The 13,820-nt window shown below is 46.4% G+C and overlaps 1 non-coding gene across 1 annotated transcript in view; it reads right to left on the bottom strand.

The window, feature by feature from the left end:
* Positions 1–111, bottom strand: part of LOC131292408 (5.8S ribosomal RNA) — a 155-nt gene extending 44 nt beyond the window's left edge. The window contains exon 1 of the ribosomal RNA XR_009190054.1: positions 1–111. This exon is cut by the window's left edge and continues 44 nt beyond it. This is a non-coding gene — a ribosomal RNA (5.8S ribosomal RNA).
* Positions 112–13,820: the final 13,709 nt, after the last annotated feature.

The following is a 13,820-nucleotide window of genomic DNA, read 5'->3' as shown; positions in this document are numbered from 1 at the left end:
CAATATGCGTTCAACTTATCAATGTTCATGTGTCCTGCAGTTCACATTATGACGCGCAGTTAGCTGCGGTCTTCATCGATCCATGAGCCGAGTGATCCACTGCCGAGGGTGACTAACTTGCGTAAGCCGCCGCTGTGCGCGTATACCCGTTCCCCGTAGGGAGGAGCAAGCCGCCGCTTAGAGACGAAGCATAAAGTGTCCTCATTCCACATAGGGCAAGCTGGATGAATCCATTTTACTCAGGACGGCCGAAGCGGCGTGGACCAGGGGAGAACTGAACCTTATACTTCACACCACAGTAAGTCTACGTGTCCTCTTCCACATAGGGCAAGCTAGAACTAACTATCTTACCCAGGACTGCCGGAGCAGCGTGGACCAGGGGAGGAACACACTTTTCATGGAAACGTAAGGCATCCATGACTGCCATAACGTAAGCCGCCGCTGTGCGCGTATACCCATTCCCCGTAGGGAGGAGCAAGCCGCCGCTTAGAGACGAAGCATAAAGTGTCCTCATTCCACATAGGGCAAGCTGGATGAATCCATTTTACCCAGGACGGCCGAAGCGGCGTGGACCAGGGGAGAACTGAACTTTATACTTCACACCACAGTAAGTCTACGTGTCCTCTTCCACATAGGGCAAGCTAGAACTAACTATCTTACCCAGGACTGCCGAAGCAGCGTGGACCAGGGGAGGAACACACTTTTCATAGAAACGTAAGGCATCCATGACTGCCATAGTGCGTAAGCCGCCGCTGTGCGCGTAAACCCGTTCCCCGTAGGGAGGAGTCAAGCCGCCGCTTAGAGACGAAGTATTAAGTGTCCTCTTCCACATAGGGCAAGCTAGAATGAACTATCTTACCCAGGACCGCCGAAGCAGCGTGGACCAGGGGAGAACTGATCTTTATACTTCACACCACAGTATTGAGTAATGTGCCCTCTTCCACATAGGGCAAGCTGGAATGTTCCATTTTACCCAGGACGGCCGAAGCGGCGTGGACCAGTGGAGGACTACACAATCATGAGGTTTGATATCGACTTGTGTGTTTCAATAGGGTACCGATGGTATGTTTTGAACCGATTTGATTTAGCCATTCTGAAGTCATCACTTGGTTGAAGCGCTGAACTAGGGAGGGGCATCGTTTACATATATATTGGTTTTCGCATGCTCTACTAGGTTAATGTCATAGGGTTGGCTATCGAGCATGCCCAAGTGATGACTTGATTGTGTGCTTGCTTGAATTCTTCACATTTCATACCATCGGTTAGTTGTCGAATCATTCCTCGATCATAACCTTCGTTCTTGGTTCATGTATGCTCTCTTCCACATAGGGCAAGCTAGAATTAACTATCTTACCCAGGACCGCCGAAGCAGCGTGGACCAGGGGAGAACTATACTTTGTCTTGTATGCCCTCTTCCACATAGGGCAAGCTAGAATTAACTATCTTACCCAGGACTGCAAAGCAGCGTGGACCAGTGGAGGACTATACTTTGTTCATTACACCACAGTATTAAGTATGGTGTCCTCTTCCACCATAGGGCAAGCTAGAACTAACTATCTTACCCAGGACCGCCGAAGCAGTGTGGACCAGGGGAGGACTATACTTTATACTTCACACACTAGCCATACTGAAGTCATCACTTGGTTGAAGCGCTGAACTACGGCGGGGTAATCGTTTACAGGTTAATATCATATAGCTGCATGCTCATTAGTAGATAATGGAATATTGTATGGCAATATGAGCATGCCCAAGTGATGACTTTGTTTCAAGCTCAACAGGTAGGGTATTGAGTCCTCTTCCACATAGGGCAAGCTAGAATGAACTATCTTACCCAGGACCGCCGGAGCAGCGTGGACCAGTGGAGGACTCTATACTTTATACTTCACACCACAGTATTGAGTACGACTTGCATAAAGCCCCTAATGAGAACCACGAGGGCTCTCTCAATGTAGAACCACGAGGGCTCTAGTACCGATTCTCTCGGTACGGCTTGGTCCGTGTTCCTTTATGCTTGTACTCGCGAAAAGTCTCAACCCGGAGGTCTTGACTTTGTATTGTCATAGTTGGACTACGACGGGGCATCCGACCATTGCTGATCGAACACCCCTGATTCACCATCTTTCGGGTAGGCGGTACGCGTACCTCCGGACGCGGAAGTCTCAACCCGGAGGTCTTGACTTTGATTGTCATAGTTGGACTACGACGGGGCATCCGACCATTGCTGATCGAACACCCCTGATTCACCATCTTTCGGGTAGGCGGTACGCGTACCTCCGGACGCGGAAGTCTCAACCCGGAGGTCTTGACTTTGATTGTCATAGTTGGACTACGACGGGGCATCCGACCATTGCTGATCGAACACCCCTGATTCACCATCTTTCGGGTAGGCGGTGCGCGCACCTCCGACGCGGAAGTCTCAACCCGGAGGTCTTGACTTTGTATTGTCATAGTTGGACTACGACGGGGTATCCGACTCATCGAATACCCCAGAAGCACACCATCTTTCGGGTAGGCGGTACGCGTACCTCCGGACGCGGAAAGTCTCAACCCGGAGGTCTTGACTTTGGTTGTCATAGTTGGACTATGACGGGGCATCCGACCATTGCTGATCGAACACCCCTGTTACACCATCTTTCGGATAGGCGGTGCGCGACACCACCGACGCGGAAAGTCTCAACCCGGAGGTCTTGACTTTGTATTGTTGGATAGTCCTCTTCCACTATAGGGCAAGCTGGAAATATTCCATTTTACCCAGGACTGCCGAGGCAGCGTGGACCAGGGGAGAACTTCACGGAATCTTCAGGCATCCATGATTGCCATAGTGCGTAAGCCGCCGCTGTGTGCGTCAACTCGTTCCCCGTGAGGAGGAGTCTAGCCGCCGCTAAAAGACGAAGCATTAAGTGTCCTCATTCCACTATAGGGCAAGCTAGAATTAACTATCTTACCCAGGACCGCCGAAGCAGCGTGGACCAGGCGAGGACTACTTTATACTTCACACCACAGTATTGAGTACGACTTGCATAAAGCCCCTAATGAGAACCACGAGGGCTCTCTCAATGTAGAACCACGAGGGCTCTAGTACCGATTCTCTCGGTACGGCTTGGTCCGTGTTCCTTTATGCTTGTACTCGCGGAAAGTCTCAACCCGGAGGTCTTGACTTTGATTGTCATAGTTGGACTACGACGGGGAATCCGACCATTGCTGACCGAACACCCCTGATTCATCATCTTTCGGATAGGAGGTGCGCCCACCTCCGACGCGGAAGTCTCAACCCGGAGGTTCGGACTTAGAGTTTTTCCCATTTAAAAGTTTTTCTCTTAGCCATACTGAAGTCATCACTTGGTGAACGATTGAACTAGGGCGGGTTAATCGTTTATAGGTATCATGTGGTTTGCATGCTCTCTTAGGTTAAGGTCATGTGGTTGGCTATCGAGCATGCCCAAGTGATGACTTTGTTTCACGCTTGCTTGATTTCTTCATGATTCCCTGTTATATAGTGTAATCATTCGAGAACAGGGAATCTTTGGTTTTGCTCAACAGGTATTGGATGTCAACTTGGTATCTAGATCGCATTAAGTCTCAACCCTTAGGTTCGGACTTGTATAGTGACATCTTGTTACGGTCTTGAGTCTCAACCCGCAGGTTCGGACTACCTAGTGTTTGATCGAATATAATATGGCAACTTGTGCCTAAGTCTCAACCCGCAGGTTCGGACTTCTGTTTATTTGGCCAATGTATGTATAAGGCAACTTGTGCCTAAGTCTCAACCCGCAGGTTCGGACTTGTGTATTTGTTCGAAGTCATGTATAAGGCAACGTGTGCCTAAGTCTCAACCCGCAGGTTCGGACTTGTTAGTGTTTCGTCAACTTTCATATGGCAACTTGTGCCTAAGTCTCAACCCGCAGGTTCGGACTTGTGTATTTGTTCGAAGTCATGTATAAGGCAACTTGTGCCTAAGTCTCAACCCGCAGGTTCGGACTTGTGTATTTGTTCGAAGTCATGTATAAGGCAACGTGTGCCTAAGTCTCAACCCGCAGGTTCGGACTTGTTAGTGTTACGTCAATTATCATATGGCAACTTGTGCCGAAGTCTCAACCCGCAGGTTCGGACTTCTATAGTGTTTCGTCAATTATCATATGGCAACTTGTGCCGAAGTCTCAACCCGCAGGTTCGGACTTCTGGAAGGATCACTTGGCCACTAATGATCCTTCCGCAGGTTCACCTACGGAAACCTTGTTACGACTTTTACTTCCTCTAAATCATCAAGTTCGGTCAACTTCGATAAAGCAGACGCGGTTCACGAGGATCCAGCGAACGATCATCTCCAAAGACCTCACTAAATAATCCATCGGTAGTAGCGACGGGCGGTGTGTACAAAGGGCAGGGACGTATTCAACGCTGGCTGATGACCAGCACTTACTAGAAGTTCCGAGTTCATATGGACCATTGCAATCCATAATCCCTACTAAGTGAGTATTTGAGTGATTTCCCGTTCCTCTCGGAATAGGAGACACGCTGCTACCCACATTGTAGCACGCGTGTAGCCCAGAACATCTAAGGGCATCACGGACCTGTTATCGCTCGATCTCATTTTGCTAAACACAAATTGTCCTGCTAAGCAGCGTACCGTAAGTGCACTTGCGCACACGAACAGCGAAGGTGTCAGGTCATACTCCACCGAAAGGTCCTAACCCGTTCCAATCGGCATCGACGCATTAACGCTGACTGCGTTCTAGTTAGCATATGTGAGTCACGTTCGTTATCGGAATTAACCAGACAAATCAATCCACGAACTAAGAACGGCCATGCACCACTACCCTTAAATTTGAGAAAGAGCTATTAATCTGTCTCACCTCCATAAGTTCGGACCTGGTAAGTTTTCCCGTGTTGAGTCAAATTGAACCGCAAGCTCCATTTCATTGTGGTGCCCTTCCGTCAATTCCTTTAAGTTTCAACTTTGCAACCATACTTCCCCCGGAACCTGACTTTGGTTTCCCGGAAGCTACTGAGAGCACCTGGTTGTAGCGTCTCCCAATTGCTAGTTGGCATCGTTTACGGTTAGAACTAGGGCGGTATCTAATCGCCTTCGATCCTCTAACTTTCGTTCTTGATTAAAGAAAGCATCCTTGACAAATGCCTTCGCTTTAGTTAGTCTTACGACGGTCTACGAATTTCACCTCTCGCGCCGTAATACTAGTGTCCCCAACTACTTCTGTTAATCATTACCTCCGGTCTGAGTACAAACCAATGAAAGATTAGACCAAGGTCGTATTCCATTATTCCATGCAAGATTATTCTAGGGCGTTTGGGCACCCTGCTTTAAGCACTCTAATTTGTTCAAGGTAAACGTGAGCGGTCGAGCTCTATGTTACACTTGCACCCGTTGAAGGGCACACCATGACACAGACTTGGTGCCCTACCACACCATTGAGTCGCAACCAGATTCCGACTTGGCCCACCGACCACGGGTTGACCGGGTCGGCGGAGCCGGACTGTGTTGGACAAGTATCAACTTCGAACGTTTTAACCGCAACAATTTTAATATACGCTAGTGGAGCTGGAATTACCGCGGCTGCTGGCACCAGACTTGCCCTCCACTTGATCCTCGTAGAAGGATTTATGCTCTACTCATTCCAATTATGAAACATCATTAAAGAGTTTCATATTGTTATTTCTCGTCACTACCTCCCCGTCCCGGGATTGGGTAATTTACGCGCCTGCTGCCTTCCTTGGATGTGGTAGCCATTTCTCAGGCTCCCTCTCCGGAATCGAACCCTGATTCCCCGTTACCCGTTGCAACCATGGTAGTCCTCTATACTACCATCCATAGTTGATAGGGCAGATATTTGCGAGATCTGTCGTCGGTGCGAGACCATACGATCAGCATCATTATCCAGACTTCAACTCAATGACACGGAGAACCCGCGATTGGTTTGACTAATAAGTGCACCAGTTCCCGCGAGGGTCCTGGCATGTTGCATGTATTAGCTCTAGATTTTCCACAGTTATCCAAGTAACTAGGTTGATGATCTCGTAAATTATAGCTGTTATACTGAGCCTTATGCGGTTTCACATTAAATCTGTTTGTACTTAGACATGCATGGCTTAACCTTTGAGACGAGCGTATATTACTGGTAGGATCAACCAGAATTCCGACTTTGCGTTCGAATGTTCATTGTCCCATTGCACCCGGAGGAGCAAACACCACGTTCTATATGTTGTCAAGTCCGGTAGCACACGGGAGGCGAGCCCCCGTGCGAACCTCATTGCCCTCGTATCACACACACCCGATGCACCGGACAGGCACTTGAGCGGCATTCGACTCCGCTAAGCGCTCGTGCGCCCGATTGTGCATGCGCTGACGGGGCCTTCATACCCCTACCACAGCGACCTTATGCCAAACTTCCATGAATACTTAGGTGAGCTGACAAGGGCCTTCATTTCCCTACCATCAACTAAAGGACACGCTAGGCGCGTCCGATCATTGCAACTGCGGGGCTTTCATACCCCAATCACCACAGTACGCAATTCACCAGAGTTTAATCACAACCCCCCCGGACATGGCACACTATTAACTTGCAACAAAACTTAGTGTGTGCCGGGCACATCGGTTCCACAAAATCATTCCCGATGTACCCCAATTGGGGTTGTGAACGCATCCATGGTCCTCTGACACACCCAACCAAGCGTGGATACTACATACCTCAAACACCCAGTACACTAACAGACAAATCAATATATGGTTGCTTTCCCCCAGACATTTGCCAATCACTTGGCACCCGGACGGGAACTCGCTCCTGATTGCGCCAATGCCACCCATTTGCCAAGAGCGAGTTCTGTATGTAGATTTCATTTGGAAAGACAACCGTGTACTGGATATTCTATCCGACGATTACAGATGACGAGTACGAGACTCGACTACACTCACGGATAATACATTTTGGGTCGAGATTGCTTTCGGGGTTTTCGATTGGTCTTGCGCTTGTAAACGTATAACTTTGACTTGTGGTAACTTCGGTATGTTAGTCGATCACGTGGATGTGAACTGGTTAGGGTGAGCAATATGTTCACTTGCACTCTGGGTAGGAATAGGTGAGCGCTATAGGTTAAGATCATTGTATGGTTCCATCGTGATGACTTTCGCTAGATAGTAGGATGTTTGGATAGTTATAACGTTTTTGGCCATTTGTTCATAGTGTTCAGTCCATTGAGGAATTCGATTGGTCTTTGCTTCACACACGTGGTCGATCACTTGGATGTGAACTAGGGTGAGAATAAGGTGTTCACTAGTGCTCTTAGGTTTTGGATCAGTACTGAGCACTTGATTGGTTTCGCATAATATGTATCCATAGTGATGACTCTTTCCAGCTTAAGATTTCGTTACCGGTTTCGAATCCTCCCCACGTTCGCTTTTACTTGGTTAGGTTTTCGAGTGTAGATTTGAAAGCAATCTCATGTATGTATCCCATCTGATATAAGCCACTGACAGTTCATGTCACCTCGTTCAACTCTCGCTGGGTCACAGAAGTATGTTACTGCGCCCATTATCCCTACTCGGATAGGTTCGGTTCGTTCGTTTTATACTACGGTGAGTAAACTCAATTTGTGCATCGCATAGCCATGGAAAGCAAGCTTTCGCGGGCCTCTTCGACTGTTTTGATACGAGCTGTGCCCGTGATGCTTGTCATCCCAGGATACTAGACCCCTTTGGACGACCGCATGACCATCAGAAAGTAAATTCCACGTTCGATTTGGGGTGTGAACCCCGAACATAAAGTCTTTGTGTAGAACCACGAGGGCTCTATAGTACCGATTCTCTCGGTACGCTTGGTCCGTGTTCCTTTATGTTCGTACTCTTGTGAATAAGATTCACGTTCGTTTTGGGATATTTGCTACTGTCACCGTTTGAGTACTATGGGGCTTGAACCCCTAACATAAAGTCTTTGTGTAGAACCACGAGGGTTCTATAGTACCGATTCTCTCGGTACGCTTGGTCCGTGTTCCTTTATGTTCGTACTCTTGTGTGTATAATATTCATGTTCGGTTTGGGATATTTGCTACTTTCACCAGGGTCCCGTTCTTCATACAAGTCTGCCTTGCTAATGTGGTAACTTTATAGTGTAGTTCTGACATCCCAATTTTGGGACTTAGCCGATTTTTCGTATATTTCCATATGACCCATAGGGTCCCTTTCTTCATACAAGCTTGCCTAGGGCGATCGGTCAAAACTTGTCTTACTATTCGATTGGTCTTCGCAGTTTCACCCTAGGCAATTCGCCTAGGTCTGTCTTCTTGAGGAGGCCAAAACCCGAAATAAGGAGGTCTGGCCGACCCTGAAACCTCCCCTGTCTTAACTACACTAACCCGATTTTTCAGGGTCCTCACCGTCATACAACTTTCCCTAGGTCACTTATACTCTTGACTTAGGCCATCTGACTTGGTCCGTGTTTCTTCCTAGGGTTCACCTAGGTACTTTGCCTTGCTTGATGTGGTAACTTTTTAGTGTAGTTCTGACATCCCAATTTTGGGACTTAGCCGATTTTTCATGAATTTCCATATGACCCTAAGGGTCCCTTTCTTCATACAAGCTTGCCTAGGGCGATCGGTCAAAACTTGTCTTACTATTCGATTGGTCTTCGCAGTTTCACCCTAGGCAATTCGCCTAGGTCTGTCTTCTTGAGGAGGCCAAAACCCGAAATAAGGAGGTCCAGCCGACCCTGAAACCTCCCCTGTCTTAACTACACTAACCCGATTTTTCAGGGTCCTCAGCGCCATACAACTTTGCCTAGGTCACTTATACTCTTGACTTAGGCCATCTGACTTGGTCCGTGTTTCTTCCTAGGGTTCACCTAGGTACTTTGCCTTGCTTGATGTGGTAACTTTATAGTGTAGTTCTGACATCCCAATTTTGGGACTTAGCCGATTTTTCATGAATTTCCATATGACCCTAAGGGTCCCTTTCTTCATACAAGCTTGCCTAGGGCGATCGGTCAAAACTTGTCTTACTATTCGATTGGTCTTCGCACTTTCACCCTAGGCAGTTTGCCTAGGTCTGTCTTCTTGAGGAGGCCAAAACCCGAAATAAGGAGGTTCAGCCGACCCAGAAACCTCCCCTGTCTGAACTACACTAACCCGATTTTTCAGGGTCCTCAGCGCCATACAACTTTGCCTAGGTCACTTGTACTCTTGACTTAGGCCATCTGACTTGGTCCGTGTTTCTTCCTAGGGTTCACCTAGGTACTTTGCCTTGCTTGATGTGGTAACTTTTTAGTGTAGTTCAGACATCCCAATTTTGGGACTTAGCCGATTTTTCATGTATTTCCATATGACCCATAGGGTCCCTTTCTTCATACAAGCTTGCCTAGGGCGATCGGTCAAAACTTGTCTTACTATTCGATTGGTCTTCGCACTTTCACCCTAGGCAGTTTGCCTAGGTGTAGCTTCTTGAGGAGGTCAAAACCCAAAATAAGGAGGTTCAGCCGACCCAAAAACCTCCCCTGTCTAAACTACACTAACCAGATTTTTCAGGGTCCTCACCGTCATACAACTTTGCCTAGGTCACTTGCACTCTTGACTTAGGCCATCTGACTTGGTCCGTGTTTCTTCCTAGGGTTCACCTAGGTACTTTGCCTTGCTTGATGTGGTAACTTTTTAGTGTAGTTCAGACATCCCAATTTTGGGACTTAGCCGATTTTTCATGTATTTCCATATGACCCATAGGGTCCCTTTCTTCATACAAGCTTGCCTAGGGCGATCGGTCAAAACTTGTCTTACTATTCGATTGGTCTTCGCACTTTCACCCTAGGCAGTTTGCCTAGGTGTAGCTTCTTGAGGAGGTCAAAACCCAAAATAAGGAGGTTCAGCCGACCCAAAAACCTCCCCTGTCTAAACTACACTAACCAGATTTTTCAGGGTCCTCACCGTCATACAACTTTGCCTAGGTCACTTGTTCTCTTGACTTAGGCCATCTGACTTGGTCCGTGTTTCTTCCTAGGGTTCACCTAGGTACTTTGCCTTGCTTGATGTGGTAACTTTTTAGTGTAGTTCAGACATCCCAATTTTGGGACTTAGCCGATTTTTCATGTATTTCCATATGACCCATAGGGTCCCTTTCTTCATACAAGCTTGCCTAGGGCGATCGGTCAAAACTTGTCTTACTATTCGATTGGTCTTCGCACTTTCACCCTAGGCAGTTTGCCTAGGTGTAGCTTCTTGAGGAGGTCAAAACCCAAAATAAGGAGGTTCAGCCGACCCAAAAACCTCCCCTGTCTAAACTACACTAACCAGATTTTTCAGGGTCCTCACCGTCATACAACTTTGCCTAGGTCACTTGCACTCTTGACTTAGGCCATCTGATTTGGTCCGTGTTTCTTGCTAGGGTTCACCTAGGTAGTTTGCCTTGCTTGATGTGGTAACTTTTTAGTGTAGTTCTGACATCCCAATTTTGGGACTTAGCCGATTTTTCATGTATTTCCATATGACCCTTAGGGTCCCTTTCTTCATACAAGCTTGCCTAGGGCGATCGGTCAAAACTTGTCTTACTATTCGATTGGTCTTCGCACTTTCACCCTAGGCAGTTTGCCTAGGTGTAGCTTCTTGATGAGGCCAAAACCCAAAATAAGGGGGTTCGGCCGACCCAATAACCTACCCTGTCTAAACTACACTAACCAGATTTTTCAGGGTCCTCAGCGCCATACAACTTTGCCTAGGTCACTTGTTCTATTGTCTTAGGCCATCTGACTTGGTCCGTGTTTCTTCCTAGGGTTCACCTAGGTACTTTGCCTTGCTTGGTGTGGTAACTTTTTAGTGTAGTTCTGACATCCTCATTTTGGGACTTAGCCGATTTTTCGTAAAATACCATATGACCCATCAGGGTCCTTTCCTTCATATAAGTTTGCCTTGCTTGGTGTGGTAACATTTGAGTGTAGTTCTGACATCCCCATTTTGGGACTTAGCCGATTTTTCGTAAAATACCATATGACCCATCAGGGTCCTTTGCTTCATATAAGTTTGCCTTGCTTGGTGTGGTAACATTTGAGTGTAGTTCTGACATCCCCATTTTGGGACTTAGCCGATTTTTCGATCCATACCATATGACCCATCAGGGTCCTTTGCTTCATATAAGTTTGCCTTGCTTGGTGTGGTAACATTTGAGTGTAGTTCTGACATCCCCATTTTGGGACTTAGCCGATTTTTCGATCCATACCATATGACCCATCAGGGTCCTTTGCTTCATATAAGTTTGCCTTGCTTGGTGTGGTAACATTTGAGTGTAGTTCTGACATCCCCATTTTGGGACTTAGCCGATTTTTCGTAAAATACCATATGACCCATCAGGGTCCTTTGCTTCATATAAGTTTGCCTTGCTTGGTGTGGTAACATTTGAGTGTAGTTCTGACATCCCCATTTTGGGACTTAGCCGATTTTTCGTAAAATACCATATGACCCATCAGGGTCCTTTGCTTCATATAAGTTTGCCTTGCTTGGTGTGGTAACATTTGAGTGTAGTTCTGACATCCCCATTTTGGGACTTAGCCGATTTTTCGTAAAATACCATATGACCCATCAGGGTCCTTTGCTTCATATAAGTTTGCCTTGCTTGGTGTGGTAACATTTGAGTGTAGTTCTGACATCCCCATTTTGGGACTTAGCCGATTTTTCGTAAAATACCATATGACCCATCAGGGTCCTTTGCTTCATATAAGTTTGCCTTGCTTGGTGTGGTAACTTGTTAGTGTAGTTCTGACATCATCATTTTGGGACTTAGCCGATTTTTCGTAAAATACCATATGACCCATCAGGGTCCTTGCCTTCATATAAGTTTGCCTTGCTTGGTGTGGTAACATTTGAGTGTAGTTCTGACATCCCCATTTTGGGACTTAGCCGATTTTTCGTAAAATACCATATGACCCATCAGGGTCCTTTGCTTCATATAAGTTTGCCTTGCTTGGTGTGGTAACATTTGAGTGTAGTTCTGACATCCCCATTTTGGGACTTAGCCGATTTTTCGTAAAATACCATTTGACCCATCAGGGTCCTTTGCTTCATATAAGTTTGCCTTGCTTGATGTGGTAACATTTGAGTGTAGTTCTGACATCCCCATTTTGGGACTTAGCCGATTTTTCGTAAAATACCATATGACCCATCAGGGTCCTTGCCTTCATATAAGTTTGCCTTGCTTGGTGTGGTAACACATGAGTGTAGTTCTGACATCCCCATTTTGGGACTTAGCCGATTTTTCGTAAAATACCATATGACCCATCAGGGTCCTTTCCTTCATATAAGTTTGCCTTGCTTGATGTGGTAACATTTGAGTGTAGTTCAGACATCCCCATTTTGGGACTTAGCCGATTTTTCGATCCATACCATATGACCCATCAGGGTCCTTGCCTTCATATAAGTTTGCCTTGCTTGGTGTGGTAACATTTTAGTGTAGTTCTGACATCACCATTTTGGGACTTAGCCGATTTTTCGTAAAATACCATATGACCCATCAGGGTCCTTGCCTTCATATAAGTTTGCCTTGCTTGGTGTGGTAACATTTTAGTGTAGTTCTGACATCACCATTTTGGGACTTAGCCGATTTTTCGTAAAATACCATATGACCCATCAGGGTCCTTTGCTTCATATAAGTTTGCCTTGCTTGGTGTGGTAACACATGAGTGTAGTTCTGACATCCCCATTTTGGGACTTAGCCGATTTTTCGACCAATACCATATGACCCATCAGGGTCCTTTGCTTCATATAAGTTTGCCTTGCTTGGTGTGGTAACATTTGAGTGTAGTTCTGACATCCCCATTTTGGGACTTAGCCGATTTTTCGATCCATCCTATATGACCCATCAGGGTCCTTTTTCTTCATATAAGTTTCCCAAGACTTAGTGCTTTTTACCTTTGGACACCAATATCACCCTTACGGGTTTCTTTGATCTTCTCACTTTGTATTGACCAAATGTAGGTCTTGCCATGCCAAACATATAATTGTTCTACACCAAGTCTCTATCTCTTACCGCCAGCTCGGTACATTCGATCAACCTGCCCTTAAGGCACCCGGGACTTAGCCATTTTTTCACATTTTTCATGATTTTGAGGCAACTTTTCTCGACTTTGTCACCTTATATCACCAAGATCCTTTCCCTTTAGCGCTTCACTCTGTTCGTATGATATTTAGCGCTGACTATCACCTTTCTATCGCTGACCTCAACTTCTTATTCGGTGCCATAGAGCCAGAGATATTTGGTGTATGCTGTTATAAGGGAAGTTTGTCACTTTTTCAAAGGCCCACTTTGGGACGCCCATATCTCACCTTCACGTATCTTCGATCTTCTTGTCGTCTATGGACAAAACTTAGGTCTTGTATTGGCCAACTTATAAATGTTCTACGGCCAAGCCGTATCTCTTACCGCCAGCCCGGTATTCATGGACTTAGTCGGATTTTCGCCTCTCGTGGTAACAATTTCTGACTTTGACTCACAATAACACCCGAACGGTCACATGCTAGCGCTTTGCTTGGTAGGAATTATAGTTAGCGCTACCTTTTCTCTTTCCATCGATACCTTGTTCGTTCCATTCCATGCCATACAGCCGAAGTTATGATGTTTCCCGTTTTCCATATCATGTGGAGCTTATGCTCTGGGAAAACCATCTAACACCTGTACCACCCTTTTGGGTACCACCGATCTCGTCACTATGTTCGGGCCAAATATAGGTTATAACATGCCCAACATATAATTGTTCTACACCAAGTCTCTATCTCTTACCGCCTGCTCGGTATTTTACTCGTAAGTCCAAATTTCACAACTTGTACTTTTTGGCCCAATG

The sequence above is a fragment of the Anopheles ziemanni genome (assembly GCF_943734765.1).
Source record: "Anopheles ziemanni chromosome X unlocalized genomic scaffold, idAnoZiCoDA_A2_x.2 X_unloc_57, whole genome shotgun sequence".
Classification (NCBI taxonomy): Eukaryota; Metazoa; Arthropoda; class Insecta; order Diptera; family Culicidae; genus Anopheles; species Anopheles ziemanni.
Note: the sequence above shows the minus strand (reverse complement) of the source record. Positions and strands in the feature narration are given on the sequence as shown.